This window comes from Vombatus ursinus, unplaced genomic scaffold (assembly GCF_900497805.2).
Source record: "Vombatus ursinus unplaced genomic scaffold, bare-nosed wombat genome assembly UNPS02014882.1, whole genome shotgun sequence".
Lineage (NCBI taxonomy): Eukaryota > Metazoa > Chordata > Mammalia > Diprotodontia > Vombatidae > Vombatus > Vombatus ursinus.
Window position 1 is genome coordinate 506,330 of NW_020954660.1, and position 27,423 is coordinate 533,752.

Genomic DNA, 27,423 nt, shown 5'->3' on the forward strand with positions numbered 1-27,423 from the left:
GAGAATAGGAGAGATATGACAGGATTGAAGAAGGACAAATGCTCTGATTTTCAAAAATGGAAGAAAATGGAATCTATAACCTACAGACCAGTGAGGCTTGATTATGACTCCTGGCAAAATTCTCAAACATTTTGTTAATGATATGGTTAGTGAATATCAGGAAAAGAAAAATCACAGAGTCAGCATGTTTTCATCAAGAATAGATCAAGTAGGATAGATTCCTTTCTTTCTTAAGTGTCTACTATGTGCCAGATACTGTGCTAAGTGCTTTACAAATATTATCTCATTTAATCCCCACAACAACCCTGTAAGGTAGATGCCATTATTATACTCATTTTACAGTTGAGGAAATTGAAGCACAGAGAAGTTAAGTGACTTGCCTCAAGTCCCATAACTAGTTAGTATCTCAGACTGGATTTGAACTTGGATCTTCCTAACTCCGAGCCCCAGTACTATATTCACTATGCCATCTAGCTGCCTAGCTATAGTTAGTGGAATGCTTTTAGCCACATTGTCTCATTGAGTCCTAGGACATAGGTAGTGACTGTATTGTTATCCTTAAAAATGAAGAAATTGAGGCCTGGAGTGGTATAATGACTTGCTCAAGATCATATAGCTAGTCAATCATAGAGCCATACCAAGAACTCAGGTCTTCTTACTCTGAATCCAGGGTTCTTTCTACTTCACCATGTAGAGGTCTGTCCTGGAAGCTGGATGAAATAAGTACAGGTAGAAGACAATGAACTTGTCTCCTTTGCTTAGCTTTTATTCTGGATTCAATTCATTTATGAATCAAAATGGAGATGGTCTTGGAAATTTCTTACCCTAAGTAATGCATTCCAATATACAGAAAGTTCAAAAGACAGTCTTTCAGAGGACAATCTTTGCTTTTTGGCCCTTAGCTGAGTGTGGTGGCTAATAGCCGTGGCTATAACTAAAGAGCTGTCAGCCTGCCCTTATGAGGAAGAGTCTTTATAGTCACCACATCCTAGTAGACAGGAGATGAAATGCCCAGCAGGGTGCCCTTCAGTGATGAAGAACAGAATCTTGAAGCAGAGAAAAGCTTGGTATCCGTGAAACCAGTGGATACAAGAGAATGTGAAGCAAATGAGGAGCATTGTCTGATAGAAATTACAAGCCTGGAAGAGATTCCCATACTATACCCAAGAACTCAATAGAGATGGTATAGCATAACCAATGAGAAACAGGTCCATTGAGAACAATGAAATATCACTACAGTTGGTGGCCTCACAGAGTCATGAATTGTTTCTCTATGTCATTGCCCTGCCTAAACATGTTTCTTACATGCATGTTCTCCATGTGTGTTCCCTGGCCACATGTTTGTTTGTGCCTTTTCATGTATGTTCTCTTTCCCTCCAGGAAAATGTGCTCCCAGACTTATGAGGAAACTAATCTTTTGCTACTTTTCTTATTGTTCTATTTCATTAAATGCCTTTACTCTGAGCTCAATGTGTCCTTTGGCCGACATATTTAAGTAAACACATCACTGGGGGCTTATAAGCTATTTATTTTTTGAGTGGAGGCAGACCTGCACAGTACTTTGAAGCTGAAATATCTTTCCTGAGAGTGGGGTGGGACACATATTAAAGAGCGGAGTGCCTCAGACACTGTGCTGTATTATGTTATACACAATAATACAGTATAAATAAATTAGTGAGGACAGGCAAAGTGATCTATGAAATTAGAAGAGTGGAATCTTTACTGACAAAGAGGGAGTCAGAGAACTTTTTTTAGAGAAGGTGCTTCTTGAATTGGGCTATAAACAATGGGTCAGAATGTAATAGGTAAAGAGGAAGAAGGAACAATGTGAGTAAAGGCCAAAATGAGAAAAGCCCAGAGCTTAATTGGATGCAGAAAAATTAGTAGAACAATTGGCTGGAGCAGAGACTACACAGAAGGAAGTAGTAGGAGATAAGGCCAGAAAGGGTAGTATTGGATCAGATATTTTGAACACGACATTGCAGGGTGGGTTGTGACTCAAAGAGAAAGAGATGATCCCATGGTTTGCATGGATTTATGACTGCGACTAGAGAAATGAATGTCAATGTGCAAAAAGGTATCAAGCATGGGCCTCCTGGCTCGGTCCTCTCCTCCAGCCACCACCACTTTAAACTCAAGACTTGTGAGTCATACTATGATTTCTCTCCCTCTGCCCAGGAGTTGGAGGAGGCTTACCAGAATACTGCCAGTGACCTCCTGGTGGCGGTGTGGATGTATTCGTCTGGGCATGTCATGCCCACGCTGTTCAGCACGTTCTGGACTGGAGAATTCCCTCACCGTGGTGTGTTCTATGCCATGGGGAAGATCGTTTCCAAGGGAATGTGACACCAGAAGGAAAAGAGGTGGGGAGGAAGGGGCAAATTGGGAGAAATATGGCGGTATGAACAAAGCATCTGGATTGGAATGCCAACTCTGCTTCCTTATAGGTGTGTGATAGGGGGCAAGTCATGACCTATCTCTGGACCTCAGTTTTTCCATATGTAAAATAAGGGGTTTAGACTTGATCTCTAAGGTCCTTTCTAGCTGTGATAGCTTTAAGGCCTGCAAAAGGACCCCAAAGGGCCTTTGTCAGTTTGTCCTTCCAGTCAGAGAAATGAATTGGGGGGGGGACGTTGGAATGTATAGAAATGTCAGCAGCCAGCCCTGTGTTCCCAAACCAACCTATTTTCCTGAAAGTCTCAGCCCATCAAAAGTTCCACCCAGCAATTTGCCATTGTTGGAATTTGTGTGGCAATTTGGGAAGGGGTTCATAGAATCCTAGAGTGTTAGAGCTAGAAGGAACTTTAGAGGTCACCTAGTCCAATTTACAGAGAGGGAAACTGAGCCCCAAAGAAGAGAAGTCCCTTATAAGATCATAGCATGTAGATCTAGAATAGAACTTAGAACACAGAATGTCAGAGCTGGAAGTAACCTTAGAGGTTATTGAGCTCAGCTCCATAATTTCAAAGATGAAGAAACTAAGGCCAGGCAGGGGAAATGATTTATTCAAGGTCACCCAGGTGAGAGTCAAGAAGGGTTTTCTTTGAGGATCCCTTTACCTTACTCTGTTGTTAGAACACCTTTTGTTTTGGTTTCTTCCTGACCCTTTGCCCAACCCCATATAATATGCTGAATGGTGGTTATAGCCCTGGCAACCTGTAATGCAGCATTTATTTCCCTTCCAGGTCCTTCTCTCCCCATGCCTCACTTCCATCCCCAACCTTCACCAATTATGATGTCCAAAGCCCCTATCTTCATCTTTGAAAACCATATGATAAAAATGTGTAGAATTCTGCATCTGTGGTACCAGTGGTGTGTTGAGAAATGATTAATAATTGACTCTCCAAGAAACATGATGACACTCTAAGTTTAATCTGCATTATTGTCATTTTCCCCATCAGTTTCTTAAGTCTAGAGTAACAATAAAACTATCAAGCCCTGAATTGTGGTGTTTGTGGTGTTTTCATTTCTGAGATGTAAATGTGCACACTGAAAATTTAATAGTTGACTCATGGAAGTTGGTGTTAGCTGACTCCAGCATATCCCTGCATAGTACCCATTGTGGGATCTCTCCAGGCTTCTGCCTCTTTTCCCATGAGTGTCCAGCTGTTAGCTCTGTTGTGTGCCTGCCCTCATTGGAGCTTTCTCTACTCTCTTTTGATGCAGAAAGCTACCAGAAGATGATGCTCATTGGCTTTCCCTCTTGGAGTTCGAGTAAATAAAACAGCAGTCAAAGAATCATCTTAGGAAGGGTAATGAAGACAAGAAATGGCAATAAGCCACTCTCTTATATTTGAAACTTTAGAGTCTCAGAATTGTTTGTTTTTGTTTTTGTTTTTTGGTGAGGCAATTGGGGTTAAGTGACTTGCCCAGAGTCACACAGCTAGTGAGTGTTATGTGTCTGAGGCCGGATTTGAACTCAGGTCCTCCTGACTCCAGGGCTGGTGCTCTATCCAGTGCACCACACAGCTGCCCCGAGTCTCAGAATTGTAAGAGACCCCAGGGGCCATCTAGTCCACCTGAACAAGGATTCCTGAACAGGGAATTCCCCAGCAGCATACCTAGCAAATGGTCATCCAGCCTCTCCTGAAGGTCTTTAGTGATGAGAAACCCATAAACTCCCAAGGAAGCCCATTCTACTTTGGGGATAGACCTGAAAAGAAGTTTCTCCTCACATAGAACCTAAATATACTTCTCTGCAACTCCCTTGTTCTTCTATACCCCTCCTACTCCCCCCTCCCCCACCCCCCACCCTGCCCACTTTTCCTGGTTCTGCTGTCTGGGGCCAAGCAGAACAAGTTTCATCCTTCCGCCACATGACAGCCCATCAGATACTGTGATATCCCCAATTCTTATTCCTTTTGTAACATGGTATCCAATGCTCTCATCACTCTGGTAGGCCTCCTCTGAGTACACTTCAAAGTGTGTCAAAGTCCTTCCCAAGATGTAATGTCCAGGTAGGAATAAGGACTGGACCTGTGATTTCATTATTATAGGAAATTCATGCTTGAGAAAACTTCTACCAATGCAGATTGGTACCTTCTCTATAACATATAGTCTTAGGGAGTTTCCTGGGGATACTGAGAGCGGAAGTGACTTGCCCAGTGTCATACAGCCAGTATGTGGCAGAGGCAGGACATGAACTCAGGTTTTTTCTTTTTTTACTTTGAAACCAGTTCTTTATCTGCTATTGCAAGTCACAATTTCTCTCAGAACATGATACTCCAAATGTAGTCTTACCTAGACAGAGTATAGGAAGACTATCAATTCCTTCTTTCTGGATATTATGCTTCTCCTAACAAATCCAAGAAATACGTTAATTAATTTTTTTTGGCTTCCATAGCATATTCAAATTCATCCTCTAAGTCCCCCAGATATTTTGCACACAAACTTGTACTAGTGAAATTGATTTTTTGACCCATATATAGGACTTCACATTTATCCCTATTAATTGTCATCTGCACTAGATTCAGCTCTTCATTCTAGCCTGTTAAGTCCAAAGGTCTCCTGATTCTATCACCCACAGTATCCCTTCTAAGATGTCTCCAAATATCTGAAGGATTATCATGATGAAAAAGAGCACCTGTTTCTAGCACACTGACTTCTAGAAGCAAAAGGGAATTAGAATTGTAGACTTGTACTGCTGCAATATTGTAAAGATCAATCCCCTGCCCTGCCAGCTGGTGGATTTGTGAGGTCACTGCATCTCTGGTCCCTCCCAGTCTGACTGTTGTCACAGCTCATCTCCATTTGTCTGTGCAAGTTCCAGATTTCTCTGTTCTCTTCTCACTTGTGCACTTTGATAAAGGGAGGTTACCTTATTTTTAGGACAGAAATGGATCCTTCCTTCTGTCTTCTGAAGAAGATCATATTATTACATGATCTTAGGCCATCTAAAGAGGTGAAAAGAGATGGATTAAATTGTTGCATCTGAAATGCCTCTCTTCCCATCCCCATTCCAGGCTCTCAGGGAGCTCCCACTTCTGAATTAGTGTTCTCAGGGAATACCATGAACATCTCAAAGTGTAGATTGGTGTCTCTCTCTCCTCCTCAGATCCAACTCCAGTTGCTTTGGAGTATGATGCCTGGGAATCACAGCTATTCCAGGTAAGAATGATTGAAGAGCAGGAAGACAGTGAGGAGGGGTGGGGCAGGGCAGAGATAGATTCCTGAGCCATGCACCCCTCACACTCTCCATTCCCTATCTGAGTGGGTGGATTCTTTCCCCAGGTTGGAGAAATGTCTGCCGCCTCACTCACAGAGAAGACCTGGAGAGAAGAACTTAATCGTGAGATCAACAAATAAGAATGCAGCTACCCTAGGCAGTCCTCAGAGAAGGTCAGTCTTCTGCATCAATAGCTAATCCTTCATCTAACTTTAGTCAGGGTTCCATAGGCTCAGGAACTCAAAGAAATAAAACAAGGCTCCCAAAGAAATTTAGTGAATTAAGTTAATGTCCTTAGATTCAATGTTTAAGAGAGATTTATTCACCTCTCAAAAAAAAAATGGAATCTGCAATTTGAGTATACTATCCCAGAATCCTAGGACCTCAGAGTTGCAATAAATGGACTTCTAGCCTTGGCTTGATTATTTTTCGAACCTGAGCCTAAAACTTCATACTTACCCCTATTAAAATTCATCATATTCAATTCAGTGTAATATTCTATCCTGCTGATATCTTTTTAGATCCTGATTCTGCCATCCAGTGTGTTATTGCTGTCTCAAAGCTTTGTGTCATCTGTGCCTTCTTCCAAACTGATGTCAAACTCCAGTCATTCACTCTCTTCTGAATCTGCCTGACTATACCATTACCTAGCCCACCTCTTTCCATTTTGTCCATGAGAACTGTTTGAGAGACTTTGTCTAAAATCTAGGTAACCTATAGCATTAACATTTCCCTGTCAAAGTAGCCCTGTCAAAAAACAGAAATGAAGTTAATCTGTCATGACCTCTTGCCATTTTTATGTATTGATGCTTTTGGTGTTTTAAAATAAAAAGTGCCATAATTTCCAAATAACACCCCCCTGTTCCCACCCCTACACATTAATACCCTCTAATGGTACAAAGAAATATACTTGAGAAAAATACACCCACATATTGACCATGTCTGGGACATATGTCTGATTCTGTACCTGTAGTCCCCCACCTCTCTGCTCAGAGGAGGGAGGTATGTTTTACTGTCAGCTGAAGTCACAATTGGTCACTGATTGATTAGAGTGATGAGATTTTTCAATATTGCTTTCCTTTACATTATTGTGGTCATTGTATAAAGTGTTCTTCTGTTTCTGCTAATTTCATTTTATATCAGTTCATAGAAATCTTCCCAAATTTTTCTGACCTCATGTTTGTCATTTATCATGATATAGTAACATCCTTACACTGTAATCTGTTTCTTCACTCAACAAGAACCTATTTTGTTTCTAGTTTTTTGCTACTATAACTGTATATATTTTTGTATATATGGGACAGGCTGCTTCTTTGTAATTATGGCTTTCTTTTTGAGGTGTACACTAATTATCCCTTTAATGACGCATTCTCAAATTTTGCAGGAATTTTGTCAAGCCCTGTCATTCTGTTCTCTTCCCTTTTTTGAAAACTGGAATATTTGCTCTTTTCAAGTCCTCTGGCACCTCTCCTGTCCTTCAGGATCCTTATTCTTTTTAAATAATTCATTGGGCCTCCACAGTCCTACTCTAACGGCTAGGAATAGTGTAGATGCCAACACTAATGGCATGGAGATGATCCTGGGTTCTTGAAAGTTCTGCTAGCAGAACACAGGCTCTGGGAAGCTCTTTAATACTAGAAGGACTTTGACTCAAACATTGGCAGCTACTTTCGGAGCTGAGTGTAGAGGGGTTTATTACCTGTAGGAAGCTGGCTACTTACTCAGAAATTCTTTGGCCATGACAATCCACAAATCAAAGACAAATACAAAATGACCCTGACTTGGGTGACTAGTGACGTATTTCACTTTTGTGACCCACCTCATGGTCAGAGGTACTTCCAGTGTGTGAAGCTCTAGCTATGCAAGTGAGGCTAAGTGGCAGGCTAAACCTTTGTAGAATGTATTGCTTACTGCACATGGAAACCACAAGGAAAATCCCATTTGGGGAAGTGCCTTTCCTAGGTAGAAATATTTTTATTAAGTATAGTTTGTTCTAATCCTTTTTGTTTGCATATTGAGTTAGTAGTGTTCTTTGAAGTATAGTTGCTTATGACCTCATTGTTGGTATGCTAAAAGTTCACCACCCTTTGTAACTTTCAATAGAAACCCAACTGACCTTTGTCATTCCTTCTGAGGGACTGTGATAACAGTAGCTTCTTCCAAGGTCTTATTCAGGATAAATATCATAACTGGGTAGGCTGTCTATCTTGAGATAACAGCCACCCCCCAAGTTTATTCCATATGTGTCATCTTTAGGCTAATTATGAGAAACTCAATTGTAGGACTCCCCCTCTGCCACTCCATATAGTCGAGGAAAACTCTTGTGTGGGCCACGCTCAAAAATGAATGACTCATTCTTCTTTTTAAGTACATAATGTCCCTGGCAAGAAGTAAGTACCATGCTTCATTGCTTCATCTTTAGTCCTCTGGACTCCATGTTTTATCATAGCTATAGATCGAATTGTTTTTTTCTCTATAATGTTATTATCATTGTATCAGTCGTTCTCCTGGTTCTTCTCACTTCACTCTTTACCCCAGTTTATACAGATCTTTCCAGTTTTTAATGAAATTGTTCATTTTGTAATTTTGATGAGACAATATTGTTTCATTACATTGATGTTGTTGTTCAGTCTTTTTCAGTCGTGTCTTACTCTTTGTGAGCCCATTTGGGGTTTTCTTGGCAAAGATACTAGAGTGGCTTGCCATTTCTTTCTCCAGCTCATTTTACAAATGAGGAAACTGAGGCAAACAAGGTAAAGTGATTTGCCCAGGGTCGCACAGCTAGTAAGTGTCTGAGGACATATTTGAACTCAGGAAGATGATTCTTCATGACTTCAGGCCCAATGCTCTATCCACTGCACCACATTATGTTAATATACCACAATTTATTTAGCCATTCCACAATAGCTGAGCATCACCTTAATTTTTAGTTTGGGGCTACTATTAAAAGAACTATTATAAATATTCCTATACATATGAGTTCTTTTCTTCTTTCTTTGATCTCTTTTGTGGTATAAGCCTAGTAATGATATAGCTGGGTCAAAGTTTTTGGTCACAGTTCCAAATTGCTTTCCAGAATGGATAGACCAATTTCTATCTCCACCAAAAGTGTATTAGTGTGCCCGATTTCCAACAGCCCCTCCAAAATTTGTCATTTTTTTCTTTTGTCGCATTTCTGCTATTATTATTAAGTCCTTGTGATGCTTGTTGAGTGACTGCAATTGGAGAGAGTATTCTTCTCAGAGTCCCCTTGGTTTATTGCTTGTTGCTCCTTTCTTTTTGCTTACCTAGGAATCCCACTAACTAAGCAAGCAACAGGTGGCTATGATGTACTGGTTTTGTGTGACTCCAATAAGTCTTTGGGGCTGTTTTGTATGCAGGCAGGTTGCCCAGTCTTTCAATGACTGACTTTCCATCAGTTCTCTCTTGTGTATTGCATGGATCCTGATATTCCTTAGCAGAACTCTATCACTTTCTTTTTTTTTCATTATATTTGAATTTATTTTAAACTTAAATATAAAATAAGAAAAGGAAAAAAATATTGCCACGTACACAGCAGAACATGAGATAATTCAATATAAAGCAATAAATTTCAAGAAAACCTACATAATAAATACTACACATTATTTTCAAAACTGTCCAGCTTTTCTTTGCTTCCTTGTATCTTTCCTTTTGTCCTCTGCTATGTGCTTTTTACTTTATTTTTTTCCCTTCCCCCCCTCAGAATGCTACAATTAAGCATGGATATAGTTTTATATATATATATTTATATACACACACACACACACACACATATATTATATATATACACACACATATATATACATAGATATCCCTATATATACATATGCATAGATATCCATAAACATATACACATATACATTCAAACACATATACCTAGGATGCATTATGCTTATTTCCACTTGTCATCTGTTTCTCTGTAGGTGGGTAGCATCTTCCTTTATAAGTCCAAGTCTTTCCATATTTTTCTAAATCCACCAGCTCATCATTTCCTGCACCAAAACAATATTCCAACCTAATCTCATTCTATCTGGGAGACTGTCTATGAGAGTTTTTCCCCAATTTTTCTGCCTTACCTCTATTCTTGGCTACATATGTTTTATTTATACAGGAAAATTTTAATTTGAAATAATCTAAATTATCCAGATTATCCATTGTACACTTCAACACTGCTTTCACCTTATAATATTGTTTAAGGTCTGATACTACTGAATCTAGTTCCTTCACATCTTTTCCCTCTGGTTTCCCTGAAGTTCCTGACCCTCTGCTCTTCCAAATGAACCCTGTTATTATTTTTTCTGACCCAGTAAGATAATTTTTAGTAATTGGGATGGTATCACATAAATAGATTAGTTAGATAAAATCATCATTTTTTATTATATTAGCTTTATCTGACATGTACAATAAACATTACTTCAGTTATTTAGATCTAACTTTGTATAAAAGGCGTTTTGTGTTTATATTCATATAGTTCCTGTGACTGTTTGGTAGGTACACTCTCATATTTTTTATAGTACCTAGTTATTTTGTATGGTCTAATACTATCGATTAATATGGCTGACACATAGTGGAGTTTCCCTGTTTTTTCTTTTGATTAAATCTGACTTTATCTTTAACTTTGTCTGAGATCCTGATTACTATCCCTGTTTTCTTATGCAATAAATTCTATTCCTGATCTTTATTTTATGTTTGTATGTATCTCTCATTTTTGTAGCATTTCCTAAAAGCAACATATTGCTGAATTCAAATTTTTAATCGACTATCAGTTTCCATTTTATGAGTAAATTCATCCCATTCACATTCTAAACTATAATTACATGCTGTATATTTTCCTCCTTCCTATTTTCCTCACTATCCTTCTCACACTATTCCTATCCCTCTTTATTTCTCTACTTCTACTCACTACCTTGTCCTTCTATTCCTTAATCTACCCCTTTTCCAAGAATCCCTCCTTTATCCTCTCCCTCTACCCTATCCCCTTACCCTCTTATTTCTTTCTGAATTTAGAAGATTTTTATATCCTTTTAAATATATACATTGTTCCTTCTTTATCCCATTCCCATTAATCTACACACCCTTCTATCCTATTCCCTACCCCTCTCTTATTCTCTCCCCCTTCCCTTTCCCCTTGCCCTCTTATTTTTTTCTGAATTTAGAAGACTTTTATACTCTTCTAGATATATATATATATATATATATACATATATATATATATATTTACATATATATATATATATATACATATATTGTTCCTTCTTTAACCTATTCCCGATGAGAGTAGGGTTCTAGAACTACCCACCCTCCTCCCCCATTTAATCCCTCTGTATCAGTTCTTCCTCTCCCACCTCATTTGTATGAGATAATTACTCTTTTTGCCTTTTCCTACATCATTTTGCTTTTTAGAATTGCATCATACTCAGCTCCACCCTATTCTATCTTTCAAACTACCCAATTACTAACGACAATCATAGACAGTTTACATGTCCATGGATAAAAAGTAAATAATTTATTCTTATTGAGTCCCTTGTAATTAGTCTTTGATGTTTACCTTATATTTCTCTTGGATCTTGTACGTCAAATTTTCTGTAAGTTCTGGTCTTTTTGCAATAAAATCTTGAAAGTCTGTCAATTCATTGAATGTCTATTTTTTTTTTCATTTAGGATTATACTTAACTTTGCTGGGTATGATATTTTTGGCTGTAACCTAGTTCTTTTGCAATTCGATATATGGTTTTCTAAGACCCGTGATCTTTTAGTGTAGCTGTGTGTGATTCTAATTGTGGTTTCACCATATTTGAGTTGTTCTTTTTTTGTTGCTCATGATATTTTCTCCTTAACCTGGGGGTTTCAGAATTTGACTATGATACTCCTGTAGCTTTTCCTCTAAGGATCTCTTTTAGGTGGTAATCAGTAGATTTTTTTCTATCTCTACTTTCCCCTCTTGTTCTAACACTTCAGGACAATTTTCTTTAATTATTTTTTGCATTATTGTATCAAGATTCTTTTTTTGATCATAGCTTTCAGGTAGTCCAATTATTCTTATGTTTTCTCTTCTTGATTTGTTCTCCAGATCAGTTGTTTTTCTTATAAGATGTTTCACATTCTCTTCTATTTTTTCATTCTTTATATGTTGTTTTATTATTTCTTGGTCTCTTATAACTTCTCTGGCACCCCTTGCCCAATTCTAATTTTAAAGGAGTCACTTTCTTCCTTAAGATTCTAGATTTCCTTTTCCAGTTGGTTGGCTTTCTTTTTATAATCTTCTTATTTTTCTTGGATTGTTCTTACTTTAAAATTTTTTCCCCTCAATCTCTCTTATTTGATTTTTGAAGTCTTTTGTGAGTTCTTCTATGAATTCTTTTTGGGCAGGTAACTATTTGACATTACTCTTTGGAGTAGGAGAGGCTTTTTTTTGCTTCAGTATCCTCCTCTGAAGATGAACCCTGGTCTTCTCTATTCCCATAGTAACTGTCTATGGTTGGATTCTTTCTCCTTTGCCTACTCATTTAAAACAGTAAGAAGGACCTGAGGCCAGAGGCACCATCCCCCACACCTAAGGATTAGTGGTGATTATAATAATAAGCTGCTAAAAATTTTTTTTTATATTTGTCCTGAGCCCAGCCTCTGTACTCCATCCCCCTCCAAGCCACAGCTCTACTCCCTGCCCCCAGTGGACTATGCTGGAGATGTTCTTGTGGCTTGAGGTTGTGTGCCTCTACATATTTTTCATCTTTTGAAATGCCAGAGTACAAAGCAATAGGTAGACCTGGCTACCTGGCCAGCTATGGTGAAAAACCTGTGGCATCATTCCTGTAGCATTGAATGCATGCACCAGATAATCAGAGAACTACTTCTCCCACACCTTAGTAACTCTGCCCACAGTCCACTACTCTGGGTACTACCTGCCCTTGGGGGCTCAGAGGTCCCCTCTCCTGGGATTGATTGTAGTCCTGGTATGTATAAGCCTTTCTCAGAGAAGGTGGTCTCTTGATGTGCAGATTCCCCCCAGACAAAAACTCCCTGCCATAGAGATATTCTTTAGTGACACCATTTCATTTTCCCTTCAGGGGTGAGACTTACCTTCTAAATCCCCCATCTTGGTCTCTCCACTGGTTTTTTTTTTATCCTATTTTGCCTCAGTCCTTCTTCCCCATACATACTTCTATTAAGAGAATAATCAAATTACTGATCCTATTATTATCATTACATCCCAGGCCATCACCATTTGTCTTGATTTTTGTCTTGCCACTGGACTTAGATGACTCTGGAAGAGAGTGAGGCTGACAACTTTTCACAACTCTGTCTTTCTTAAATCCAATTCATGCACAAATCAAGATATTACCCTGTAATGTCATTAGTACTCTTCAAAAACTCTGTGGAAGACTTAGAGCCTAGTTAGACATCAAAGATGCCAAGGTCATCTACTGTATCCCAGGTCATCACTGGTCATCTGGACTTTTGTCTTGCCACTGGAGTCCAATGACTCAGGAAGAGAGGGTGAGGCTGATGATTTTGTGCAACTCTGCCTCACTTAAATCTAATTCACACACAAGTCAAGACATCACCCTGTGATATCATTTGTCATTTTCCAAAATGAAGGATGAACAACAATAATCAATCAATCAAATTACTATCCCTTCTTTGTTCACATCTGGTTTAGGAGGGTATACACCTCCTGCTCCCCTCTATCTCTTATCTCTTCTCTGTTCATCCAATTTACCACTGCATTCTCCTTCCCGCAGAAGATATTGATTCATTATAGGACTGCTGGGGATTTAATTTACAGGATTAATTCAGCTCTTTCTACTCTTTTAACTTCTCTTTAAAAGTATCCTTACCTTTTTTTTAAATTATTGTTATCTTTTGCTTTTACATCACTTACATTTCCCAATGCATCCCTCCCTCCTACCCTCAGAGAGTCTCCCCTTATGACAAAGCATAAAAAAGAAGAAAAAAAAGTTCAGCAAACCAACCAACATATTGAAAAATTCTGGCAGTATATATGGTGTTCTGTCCCCATAGTTCTGCCCCACCCCTCCCCTGCCTTTCATGTCTCATCTTTGGAGCCAAGCCTGGGTATTATAATTTCAGCATTCAGTTTCAATTATTCTGTTGTTCTTTCCATTTACATTATTGTTTTTGTTGTTCAGTCATTTTAGTCCTGTCTGACCCTTCATGACTCCATTTGGGATTTTCTTGGCAGAGATACTGGAGTAGTTGGCCATTTCCTTCTCCAACTCATTTTATATATGAAGCAACTGAGACAGACAGGGTTAAGTGACTTGCCCAGGGTCACACAGCTAGGAAGTGTGCAAGGCCAGATTTGAACTCAGAAAGATGTCTTCTTGACTTCATGTCTGGAGCTCTATCTACTGCAGTGCCATCTAGCTTCCCCTTACATTTTTGTAGTGATTGTATATATTATTTTTTGTTGTTTCTGTTTACTTTGCTCTGCATCAGTTTATGTGTCTTCCCATGCTTTGCTATATTCATCACTTCTCATAGCACAATAACATTCCCTCATGTTCATATGTAATAGAGTGGACTCATCATTTGGGAGGTGGAGGGCAGTCTTTCCAGCATGTACAGATATTATCTGCCTGCTTCTAATCCAACCACATGGAAACTCCGGGAACCCAATTTCTGGTGATGAGATTCTTAGGTGTCATTACTATGTGATGACAAAAAAAATCTTCTAATTCATTATGGAGTCAGAAATGATAACTCAGGAATTGCTGAACTGGAATTGGGTGAATACAAAAGGTGCCATCTGTCCATCTCTCATTCTCTTTTCTTTGTGGCTTCAAGGAAGCTAGACTGCTTTGAACTGACCTGAGAGCCAGGTGAGGAGAAGGGTAGCTGCTTAGTGTATATCCCTCCTTGGCCAATGGCAATGGTGAGCACATGGCCACCTCTGTCTCTTTGTGCTTATTCTTTCCTGAAATTAGGTGAATGAATACTACAAGGTGGATGTGTCCAGGCAGCAACCTTGTGTCTCAGAGATCCAAAGTTCCTTTAGAGGTCCCTTGGGTGACTGGATTCAATGGCAGAGCCCAGTGGCCACCAGAGCAGTAATGGCTGATGACAATGAAAGTACCTACAGATGGATTTGGGAAGAGTTACCTGAGAACAACAAAAGCTTCAGGGAGTGACACCACTCATGGCAAAGAGAACTGCTAGCTGTGGACTCAACAGAGATAGTGATTCTCAGGATCCATCTGGGCTACACAAATAGTGGTACACAAAAGAATACTTAATGAGGACTCTATGAAGGGAGAAAAGGACCTCTAGGACCAGGAGTTGGGACATTTTTGCCACAGTGTTCTTTACATGTGTGACTCACTGACATTATACTTGAAGTCTGAGCTCATTTTTCCCAGGGCAAGAGGAGAGTATACCTACTGTTTGGAGGAGAATATCTTACACCAATTATTCTTGCAATAACTTCTCAGCCAATCCCTTTTCTAAAAGCTAATTGGTATCTACTACCTAGCTGTTAATAGAGAACATACTGCTGGGTGTTCATGACTGACAGTACTAGAACCCCAGCTACTCAGGGTTACTCTTGGAACTCTGAGGATAAAAGTAGTAGCTGTACCCTATGGGGACTACAAAAGGTGAGTGTGAGTGCCCAGTGAGGGAATGATCCCAGAGTAGGTACTAGGTTGCCATGCTCAGCAAATAAACATTGATAATACATACACTAGACACAGCACAACATAAAGCATCACTTGGCAGGCCAGTTCAGTGACCAGAGCTCTAAATTATATGCAGGATATAATACATACACATAGCTCATCACTACATGCATATCAATAAAAACAAAACAACCAACTTAAAACAATAACATTAGTAGCTCTCCTAAATAACAAAATAAAGCAGCTAAATTAGGTGCACATAACTGACAGAAAACTAAGCAATATTATGGGGCAGCTATGAGGCGCAATGGATAGAACACCGACCCTGGAGTCAGGAGGACCTGAGTTCAAATCCAGCCTCAGACACTTCACACTTACTAGCTGTGTGACGTGGGGCAAGTCACTTAACCCCAATTGCCTAGCCAAAAAAAAAGAAAAGAAAACTAAGCAAAATTAACAACAAATGTAGTTACATGATGGGCCTAATACAAAGTAAATAAGTATAACAGGAAAATAAAATAAAAGCCTAAAGCTATCTCACAGAAACCAATTTGATTTTGAAAGAAAACACTGGAAAAAGCCCATTGTTCAATTAGAATCTGATGCAAAATAGAAAAAAAAAAGCTTTCTGATTTTCTCCTAGTGGATCCCTGAAAAAAATAGATCCAATATCAAGTGTCCAGGATGGAGACCATCTCCCATCAGTAAATGTGAAGGCCCCTCCCACCCCACCCCCAGCCAACAGTCCCAGACTAGGTCCCTACATGTAGCACAGTGGCTAACAATGTACCACTCTGTTGAGGCCATAAAAGATGGCCACCTACACTATCTCTATTTTTTAAAAATCTGCTTTAGTGGTTTGCCCAGGATTTAACTCTGGTGTAAGCCCAACTTTCTCAGGAGGGGAAATAGGTTCCCCAATTCTCACATTCATTGGCTCATTACCCCCACCTCAGCTTCCTGAGTAAAGTTGCTAATTAGAGAAGTTACCACTGGCTCTAGTCTTAGAGTTTCCCCCAAAAAGCGATTTGGGGTGTGTGTGTAAAAAAGGGGCACTTGTATAAAAGTAAAGCTATGTGAATAGCTTTATTCGCATTTAGAAAAGGGAATGATAAACATAAAAGAAATACGTGTATCACAGAATGATTAGAACAGAATACAATAACTTATTACTAGTATACTCAGTTGGGAGCTAATTATCCAAACCTTGCTGGGACATGAATAGTTTGGGCCATGTTGTCAATTAGCCATTTTTCATATCCCCTCCCCTGAGCACAATCTGGTTAAGTGCCAAGCATGATCATCTTTCCAGTGGCCCCTCTATCTCTGATACTGACTCTACTCTTGGCACCAGCCCATTACTCCTGCTGTTGTGGCTGCTGCCACAAGTACAATTGCCCTGGGTAAACCTGCTGCTTCTCACCACAGCCTGCTAGCCTTTCAGGACCTTTTAATGCTCACAAACTCAATGCAAAAGGAGGGGAACATACAAGAGAGACAAAAGGCAGCCAGAAATCCCACAATAAGCCCAGCTAGTTGAGTACACGCTCTACATGGGAAGCCCCCACCTATCAAGGTAAAGAAGGCTCATCCTTCACCTCTCACTGAAATCAAATCTTCTCACCTGGAAAGCTATAACCAATGGGGGCAACCAGCTGGAAGTCTCTTCTTTTATCAGATACAGTCCCCTGTCCTCTTTTTGCTGTTTATCACATCATTCTAAATTTCCCCAAAGTCCTGGGTCACATGGCAAGAGAAGCCAGGAAGTTGGGATATTTTTGCCACATTGCTCCCAAAGGCCCAAGCAGTGAGTCATTTTGTTCTTGGAGTCCATGTAAATTTCCAGGGGAACTCAGAACACAACCTACCTGGGATGACCTCCATAAACTCATTTAGCCTTGATAACCATGTACCCACAATTTGTTTAGTCATTCCCCAATCAGTGGGCTGAATAACAAGAGGCAGCTGGTGGCTCAGTGGATCTGGGCCTGGAGTCAGGAAGACCTGAGTTCAAATTTAACCTCAGACACTTCCTAGCTGTGTCACCCTGTGCAAGTCACTTAACTCTGATTGCTTAACAAAATGGGTCCACTGGAGAAGGAAATGGCAAACCACTCCAGTATCTCTGCCACAAAAACCTCAAATGGGGTCATGAAGAGTCTGAAATGACTAAACAACAATCATGGCGTCCACTTTGTTTCCAATTCTTGTCCCTTGAAATATTCAGTCTTTATGTCCTTTGATGTTGCCTATTTCTTCTTTCTTTTGCTCCTCAGTCCAATCTCTCTCTCTCCTTCCTTCCTTCCTCCTTCCTTCCTTCATTCCTTTTTCTTTCTTTCTTTCTTTCATTCTATTTTTTAGCAATAGGCTACAAACAGGAGAAAATGTTATTTCACTGTTTTTTTCGTGATTATACTTATGTGCCTTTCTTTTCTTGCTCTTGCTTAGAGTATTGCAAGTCCAATAATCTGCTCTCCTCTGTTTTCGGAGGAATACCTCAAATACTTCTCTCTTATTGAAGGCCTATCTTTTTTATTGACGATTACGCTCAGCTCACAGGACATGTTGTTTTGGTTTGCAGCTCAAGCGCCTTTGCTTTGAGAACATTCTATTCCATTTGTTTAGGTGATTTCGAAACTTCTGGGAAGTTTTCTTGTATTATTTCCCACAGCATGGTATTCAGGCTTTTAAAGTTATTCTGTTGGTGTATGTTAGGGCACAGCTGGGCTACTACCCTGTAGAAACTCCGCTACGAGAGGCCTGATCAAGGCTAAGGCTCTAAGCCTCTTCCACTGCAGCTAGTGCTAACTATGCCACCACATCTTTCTCCTTACCCCAGTTTTACACCTTTCTATTATTTTGTTGGGCAGGATCAGTGTTTTCTGTCTCACCAAGGATGTGGTAGGCTCACACTTTAGAACAAACATTTATTAAGTACCTGCTATGTATCAGGCACTGTGCTAAGTGGTTTACAAATATTATCTCATTTGATCCTCACAACAACCCTGGGAGGTAGGTACTTTTGTTATTGTAATTTTACAGTTGGGGAAACTGAGGCATACAGAGGTTAAGTGACTTGTCCAAAGTCACACAGCTAGTGGTGTCTGAGGCCGGATATGAACTTAGGTCTTTCTGACTCCAGGCCCAGTGTGAAGAGACCTGATAGAAGCCAGCATAAATCCCCAGTGGAGTGCCACAGGGATCTCTCCTTGATGCTGTCCTGTATATAACATTATTATAAATGACTTGAATAAAAGCACATAGATGGTATGCTAAGTATATTTACAGAAGACATAAACCTGGGAGGGAGAGCAAACATACTAGATGATAGAATTTCAGTACAAAAAGATCTTGACAAGCTAGAGCTATGGGGCTGAATATGATAGGAAGAAATTTAATAAGATAAATGTAAAGTTCACACTTGCATTCTGAAAATAAACCTCACAAATACAACATGGGATAAAGATAGTGAGATAGTCATTTGTTGGAAAAAGATCTGAGGGTTTTAGTGCCTTATAAATTCAATTAAGTCAACAGTTTCAAAAGCTAATGAGTTCTGGGACAGCATTAGGAGGGGCTGAGCTTCCAGGAATTAGTAGGTGAGAGTCCCTCTGTCCTCTGCCCTGGTCAGACCACATCTGTGATGTTATGTTACGTTCTGTACTCCATATTTTAGTGAAGTCATTTATAAGCTGGCAGATATCCAGATGAGGGACTCTGATGAAGGACCTCAAATTCAGGCCACATGAGAACTAGCTGAAAGAACTGGGGATGTTTAGTCTGAAGAAAAGATGGAGATGATAAGTGTCATGTGAAGAAAGGACACTTGGCCTGAGAGGGGAGAAGCAGGAAAAACTTCAAGTTATGGGTTGAAAGAACTAGACATATTTAACCTGGAGAAAAAGAAGATTCATGAAGGACACATTTGGAGGACGGTTTTGTGGAAGGCAGGGTTAGGCTTATTCCACTTGACCCAAGAGGGCAAAACTAAACTGAGGCTCAATATTAGGAAAAGCTTCCTAACAATGCTATCCAAAAGTACAATGGACTTCCCAGAGAGATGGTGACTTCTCTCTCTTTGGAGGTCTTCAGACAGCTGAACAACCACCTGTTGGGTAGGTTATGCTGGGAATTCCTTTCATGTATGGGTTGGCTAGCTAGCTGCTTAGGTCCCTCCTAAATCTCCAATAATATGAATCTGTGATCCAAATAATTTTTTGTTGTTTAGTTGTTTCATTCATGTTCAACACTTTGTGATGCCATGTGGGGTTTTCTTGGAAGAGATCCTGGAGTGGTTTGCCATTTCCTTCTCTAGTTCATTTTACAGATGAGGAAACTGAGGCAAACAGGGTTAAGTAACTTGCCCAGGATTACACAGCTAGTAAGTTTCTAAGGCTGGATTTGAAGTTAGGTATTCTTGACTCCAGGCCTGGTGTTCTATCCACTGCAGGTACCACCTAGGTGCCCCCATCCTAATAATAAGAGTTATCTAATTATTAGCTGCCTTGGGATCCAATGAGTTTCCTCATATTGGAGGCTTTTGGGGTATGTTGCAGTGGGGATTCTTTTGAGGGTAATGAATTAAGACTAAATGAATTAAGACTAAATTAAGATTTTCCTGTCTGAAAAGTACATTGTTCCATTTTCTTTTTAATAGTTTTTAAAAAGTGTTTAAGTCTAGTATCCAGCTGAAAGTCACTGAGGTATATGGTATAAGATATGGGTCTTAAATTCATTTCCTGCCAAGTTGCTACCCAATTTTTTCTAAGTACAGTTGTTTAATAATGAATTTACCAACATTTTTCTTTTCTTTTAAAAATAGTATTAGTATTTTATTTTTTCCAATTACATATAAAGATAATTTTCAACACTCATTTTTGTAAAACTTTGAGTTCCAAATTTTTCTCCTTCCCTCCCCAAGACAGCAAGCAATCTGATATAGGTTATAAATTTACGATCATGTTAAACATATTTCTACATTAGTCATGTTGTGAAAGAAGAATCAGAACAAAAGGGAAAAACTACAAGAAAGAAAAAGCAAAAAAAAGTGAAAATAGTATGCTTTGATCCGCATTCAGACTCCATAGTGCTCTCTTTGGATGAAGTTAGCATTTTCTATCACGAGTCTTTTGGAATTGTCTTGGATCATTGCATTGCTCAGAAAAGCTAAGTCTATCAATATTAGTCATCACACAACGTCGGTGTTGTTGTTTACAATGTTCTTCTGGTTCTGCTCACTTCATTCCGTGTCAGTTCATGTAAGTCTTTCCAGGTTTTTCTGAAATCTGCCTGCTCATCATTTCTTATAGCATAATAGTATTCCATTACATTCATATACCACAACTTGTTCAGCCATTCCCCAACTGATGGCCATCCCCTCAATTTCCAATTCTTAGCCACCACAAAAAGAGCTGCTATACGTATTTTTGTACACGTGGGTCCTTTTCCCTTTTTTGTGATCTCTTTGGGATGCAGACTTAGCAGTGGTATTGCTGGATCAAAGGTTATGCACAGTTTTATGCCCTTTGGGCATAGTTCCAAATTGCTCTCCAGAATGGTTGGACCACTCCTTTAATCAATAAGGATTTAGAGCATTTTTTATATGATTATAGGTAGCTTTAATTTCTTTTTTTTTTTTTTAAGGCAGTTGGGGTTAAGTGACTTGCCCAGGGTCACACAGCTAGTGTCAAATGTTTGGTCTGAGGTTGGATTTTAACTCAGGTCCTCCTGACTTCAGGGCCAGTGCTCTATCCACTGCACCACCTAGCGGCCCCTAGCTTTAATTTCTTCATCTGAAAACTGATCATATCCTTTGACCATTTATCAACTGGGAATGACTTCTATTTTTATAAATTTGACTCAGTTCTCTATATATTTTAGAAGTGAAGCTTTTATCAGAAACACTGGCTATAAAAATTATTTCCCAGCTTTCTGTTTCCCTTCTAATCTTGGTTGCATTGGTTTTGTTTGTGCAAAACTTTTTTAATTTAATGTAATAAAAATGATCCATTTTGCATTTCATAATGTTCTCTATCACTTGTTTGGTCAAAAATTCTTCACTTCTCCATAGATCTGACAGGTAAACTATTCCTTGCTCTCCTAAGTTGCTTATGGTATTATCCCTTATGTCTAAATTGTGTACCCATTTCAACCTTATCTTGGTATAGAGTATGAGATGTTGGTCTATGCCTAGTTTCTGCCATACTATTTTCTAATTTTCCCAGCAGTTTTTGTCAAATAGTGAGTTCTTATCCCAGAAGCTTGAGTCTTTGGGTTTATCAAACAGTAGATTACTCTAGTCATTGACCACTGTGTCTTATGTACCTAACCTATTCCACTGATCCGCCACTCTATTTCTTAGCCAGTACCAAATAGTTTTGATGATTGCCACTTTATAATACAGTTTTAGACCTGTTACTGCTAGACCACCTTTCTTTGCATTTTATCATTAATTCCTTTGATATTCTTGACCTTTTGTTCTTCCAGATGAATTTTGTTATTTTTTCTAGCTCTGCAAAATATTTTTGGTAGTTTTATTGGTATGGAACTGAACAAGTAAGTTAATTTAGCTAGAATTGTCATTTTTATCATATTAGCTTGGCCTACCCATAAGCAACTGCTATTTTTCAAATTATTTAGATCGGACTTTATTTGTGTGAAAAGTGTTTTGTAATTGTGTTCATATAGTTACTGAGTTTGCCTTGGCAGGTAAGCTCCCAAATATTTTATATTGTCTACAGTTATTTTAAATGGAATTTCTTTTCTATCTCTTGCTGCTGGGCTTTGTTGATAATATATAGAAATGCTGCTGATTTATGTGGGTTTATTTTATGTACTGCAACTTTGCTATAGTTGTTAATTGTTTCAAGTAGTTTTTTACTTGATTCTCTAGGATTCTCTAAGTATATCATCATATCATTTGCAAAGAATGATAGCTTTGTTTCCTCATTGCCTATTCTAATTCCTTCAATTTCTTTTTCTTCTCTTATTACTAAAGTTAACATTTCTAGTGCAATATTAAATAATAGTAGTGATAATGGGCATACTTATTTCACCCCTGATCTTATTGCAAATGTTTCTAGCTCATCCTCATTGCATATGATGCTTGCTGAAGGTTTCAGCTAGATACAGCTTATCATTTTAAGAAAACTCCATTTATTCCTATGCTCTCTTGTGTTTTTAATAGGAATGGGTGTTGTATTTTGTCAAAATCTTTTTTCTGCATCTATTGAGATAATCATATGATTTCTATTAGTTTTGTTACTGATACAGTTAATTATGCTGATATTTTTCCTAATATTGAACCAGCCCTGCATTCCTGGTATAAATCCCCCAAGTCAGTGTATTATCCTCATGATAAATTGCTGTAATCTCTTTGCTAATATTTTATTTAAAATTTTCCCATCAATATTCATTAGGGAAATTGATCTATAATTTTCTTTCTCTGTTTTGGCTCTTCCTGGTTTAGGTATCAGCAACATATTTGTGTCATGAAAGGAATTTGGTAGGACTCCTTCACCTAGTTTTCCAGATAGTTTATGTAGTATTGGAATTAATTGTTCATTAAATGTTTGGTAGAATTTACTTGTAAATCCATCTAACCCTGGAGATTTTTTTCTTAAGGAGTTTATTTATGACTTATTCAATTTCTTTTTCTAAAACGGGGTTAAGTATTTTATTTCCTCTTCTGTTAATCTGGACAATTTATATTTTTATAAATATCCATCCATTTCACTTAGATTGTCAGATTTATTGGCATACATTTGGGCAAAATAGCTCCTAATTATTGCTTTAATTTCTTCTTCATTGGTGGTGACTTCACTCTTTTCATTTTTGATACTGGTAATTTGGTTTTCTTCTTTCTTTTTTTTAATCAAATTAACCAAAGTTTTATCTATTTTGTTGATTTTTTTTCATAAAACCAGCTCTTAATTTTATTTATTAGTTCAATAGTTTTCTTACTTTTAATTTTATTTTTCTCTCTTTTGGTTTTCAGAATTTCTAATCTGGTATTTATTTGGGGATTTTTAATTTGTTCTTTTTCTAGCTTTTTTAGTTGCATGCCCAATTCATTGATCTCCTCTTTCTTTATTTTATTCATGTAAGCATTTAGAGATATAAAATTTCCTCTAAGAACTGCTTTGGATGCATCCCAAAAGTTGTGTTATGTTGTCTCATTATTGTCATACTCTTTGATAAAATTATTGATTGTTTCTATGATTTATTGTTTGACCCACTCATTCTTTAGGATTAGATTCTTTAGTTTCCAATTATTTTTTAGCCTATCTTTCCATGGCCCTTTATTACACATAATTTTATTGCATTATGATCTGAAAAGGATGCATTTAGTATTTCTGCCTTTCTGCATTCAATTGTGAGGTTTTTAATGCCCTCATACATGATAAATATTTGTGTAGGTGCCATGTACCATTGAGAAAAAGGTATATTCCTTTCTATTCCCATTCAATTTTCTCCAGAGGTCTATCATACCTAACCTTTCTAAAATTCTATTTACCTCCTTGACTTCTTTCTTTATTTTATGGTTAGATTTATGTAGTTCTGAGAGGGTGAAGTTGAGGTCCCCCACTATATAGTTTTGCTATCTATTTCTTCCTGTAACTCTTACTTCCTGTAACTTACTTAGAGGAGAACTTAACTTCTCCTCTAAGAATTTGAATGCTATACCCTTTGGTGCATATATGTTTGATGTTGATATTACTTCATTGTCTATGGTACTTTTTAGCAAGATGTGGTTTCCTTTTAATTGGATCTGTTTTTGCTTTTGCTTTGTCTGAGCTCAAGATTGCTTTCCCTGCTTTTTTTTAACTTCAGCTGAAGCATAATATACACTGCTCCAGCCTTTTACCTTTACTCTGTGTGTATCTCTCTGTTTCAAATGTGTTTCTTGTAAACAACATATTGTAGGATTCTGCTTTTTAATCCACTCTGCTATCTGCTTCTGTTTTATGGGAGAGTTCATCGCATTAATATTCAGTTATGGTTACTAGCTGTGTATTCCCCTCCATTTCCCCCTGTTCATACTTTTTTTCTCCTTTCACCTTGTTCCTCCTCACCAGAGTTTTGCTTCTGACAACCACCTCCTTCAATTTGCCCTCCAATCTATCAGCCCTCTTTTTCTTTTCCCTTTTCCTTCCTACTTTCCTATAGGGTAAGATAAATTTCTATACTCAACTGAGTGTGTATGTTATTCTCTCTTTGAGCCAAATCTGATGAAAGTAAGATTCAAACAATGCTCATCCCCTTTCTTCTTTCCCTTTACTGTAATAGGTCTTTAGTGCCTCTTCATGTGATATAATTTCCCTATTCTTCCTCTCCCTTTCCTCTTCTCTCAGTACAATCCTTTTTCTTACCCCATAATTTTTTTTAATATCATCACATCAAAGTCAACTCATACCCACACCCTCTGTCTATGTATACTCCTTCTAATTGCCCTAATAGAGATACAATTCTCAAGAGTTATAAGTATCATCTTCCCATGTAGGGAAAACAGTTTATATCTTATTAAATAACATGGTTTTTTTTTCTTTCCTGTTTACCTTTTTATGCTTCTCTTCAGTCTTATATTTGAAGATCAAATTTTCTGTTCAGCTCTGGTCTTTTCATTAGGAAAGTTTGACAGTCCTCTATTTCATTGAATATCCATCTTTTCCCCTGAAAAATTATGCCCAATTTTGCTAGGTAGTTGATTCTTAGTTGTAATCCAAGGTCCTTTGCCTTCCAGAATATCATGTTCCAAGACCTCTGATCCTTGAATGTAGAAGCTACTAAGTCCTGTGTCATCTTGACTGTGGTTCCTTGATTTTTGAATGGTTTCTTTCTGGCTGTTTTCAGTATTTTCTCCTTGACCCAATAGTTCTGGAATTTGGCTACAATATTCCTGGAGGTTTTCATTTTTTGGATCTCTTTCAGGAGGTGATTGGTGGATTCTTTCAATGACTATTTTACCCTCTAGTTCTAAGAATTCAGGGCAGTTTTCCTTGAGAATTTCTTGAAAGATGCTGTCTAGGCTCTTTTTTTGATCATGGCTTTCAGGTAGTCCAATAATTTTTAAATTATCTCTCCTGTATCTATTTTCCAGATCAATTGTTTATCCAATGAAGTATTTGATATTTTCTTCTGTGTTTTTTTCATTCTTTTGATTTTGTTTGACTTATTCTTGATGTCTCATAGAGTCATTAGCTTCCACTTGCCCCATTCTAATTTTTAAGGAATTATTTTCTTCTGTTAGCTTTTGTACCTCCTTTTCCATTTGGCCAATTCTACTTTTAAAGGAGTTGTTTTCTTCAGTGGATTTCTTTTTCCATTTGGCCAATTCCATTTTTAAGGAGTTGTTTTCTTCAGTCAATTTTATGCTTCATTTTCCCAGCTGTTGACTCTTTTTTTCCATAATTCTCCCGCATAACTCTCATTTCTTTTCCCAATTTTTCTTCTACCTCTCCTATTTGATTTTTAAGATCCTTTTTGAAAGCTTCCAAGAGGACATTTTGGGCTTGAGACCAATTCATATTCCTCTTTGAGGCTTCACATGTAGGCATTTTGATGTTGTCCTCTTCTGAGTTTGTGTTTTGATCTTCCCTGTCACCGTAGTAACTTTCTATGGTTAGGGCTCTTTTCTGCTTCTTACTCATTTCTTTTCAGCCTATTTAGTGACTTTTAAAGTTGAGCTCTGTTCCTCGGGCACAGGGAGCACCATCCCAAGCTTCGTATGCTGGAGGCCAAGGGCCTGGTCACTGGCTTTCCACACCTGGGCCTCAGGGGCTTGCGGCATGCCCACTGTGCTGTGGATGGCCCAGCCTAGTCACATCTCTTGTGCTGGGGTTCTGGGACTCACAATTTGCCTTTTGCACTGGGGCTGGAGGCCTCATTGCTGGCCTGCTGGCTCAGGACCTCAGTTCCTGATCTATGCTGTGGCTAAGAGCTTCCTGCTGACTTGCCTGAGCACCATCTGTGCTGCGCTGTGCTCTACTTTTACCTGAGTGATATAGACTTTTCCTGAAGTCCTTCTAAATTATCTTAAGCTGGAAAATTGTTTCACTCCATCTTTTTGTGGGCTCTGTCCCTCCAGAATCCATGTAGAGGCTTGATTTAATGTTGTTTCCAGAGGAAACTGGGGAGAGCTCAGGCAACTTCCTGGTTTCACCCCACCATCTTGGCCCTGTCCCTTGCCCACAATTTTTTTTCTAAATTCATCAATAAGCAGCTAGGTGGTACAGTAGGTAGAGTGCAAGGCCTGAAGTCAGGAATGCCTAACTTTAAATCCAGCCTCAGACACTTACTAGCTGTGTGATCCTGGGCAAGTCACTTAACCCTGTTTGCCTCAGTTTCCTCATCTGTAAAATGAGCTTGAGAAAGAAATGGCAAATCACTCCAGGATTTTTGCCAAGAAAACCTCAAATGGGATCATGGAGAGTCATGTGCAACTGAAACAACAAATTTATCAAACATTAATCTTTTATATTTATCTGATTAGTTATCCAGTATATCCATTATATGCCATTGATCTATTTCACTTTATTTTTGTCCAGTATCCAACAGTTTTCATAACAATCCCTTTGTACTATACATTTGAAGTCTGAGAGTGCCATATGGCTTTGATCAACTTTGTTTTGTTCAACACATCCTTTGATATTTTTGCCTGTTTTTCTATATAAATTTCATTTATGATTTTGTCTAGTTCTTTAGAGAAACTTTTGTATTTTGACTGATGGTTTACTAAATGTGAAGACTAATTTAGTAGGTATTGTCATTTTTTATTATATTAATCCAATCCATCAGAGGAACAATGAATGTTTCTTCAATTATTTTTCTTCCTTTATTCCAGCCATTATAATTATATAGTTGTCTTTATACAAGTCCTGTATTTTTGTGAAGACTAGTTCCCAGATATGTAATGGGTTTTGTTGTTATTGTGAATGAGACTTCTTTTTTTATGATTTCTTCCTGATCTTTATTGCTGATAAGAATGCAAATAATTTTTGTGGGTTAATTTTCTATCCCATGGCCTCATTTATCTCCACTAATTTTTGCATTGAAGTAGATTTTTCTAGAGATGCTATCATATCATCTGCAAATGATGAT

The 27,423-nt window shown here is 38.3% G+C and overlaps 1 pseudogene; it reads left to right on the top strand.

The window, feature by feature from the left end:
• The window catches only part of LOC114028445, a 144,416-nt pseudogene that overhangs the window by 37,590 nt on the left and 79,403 nt on the right, over nucleotides 1-27,423 (top strand).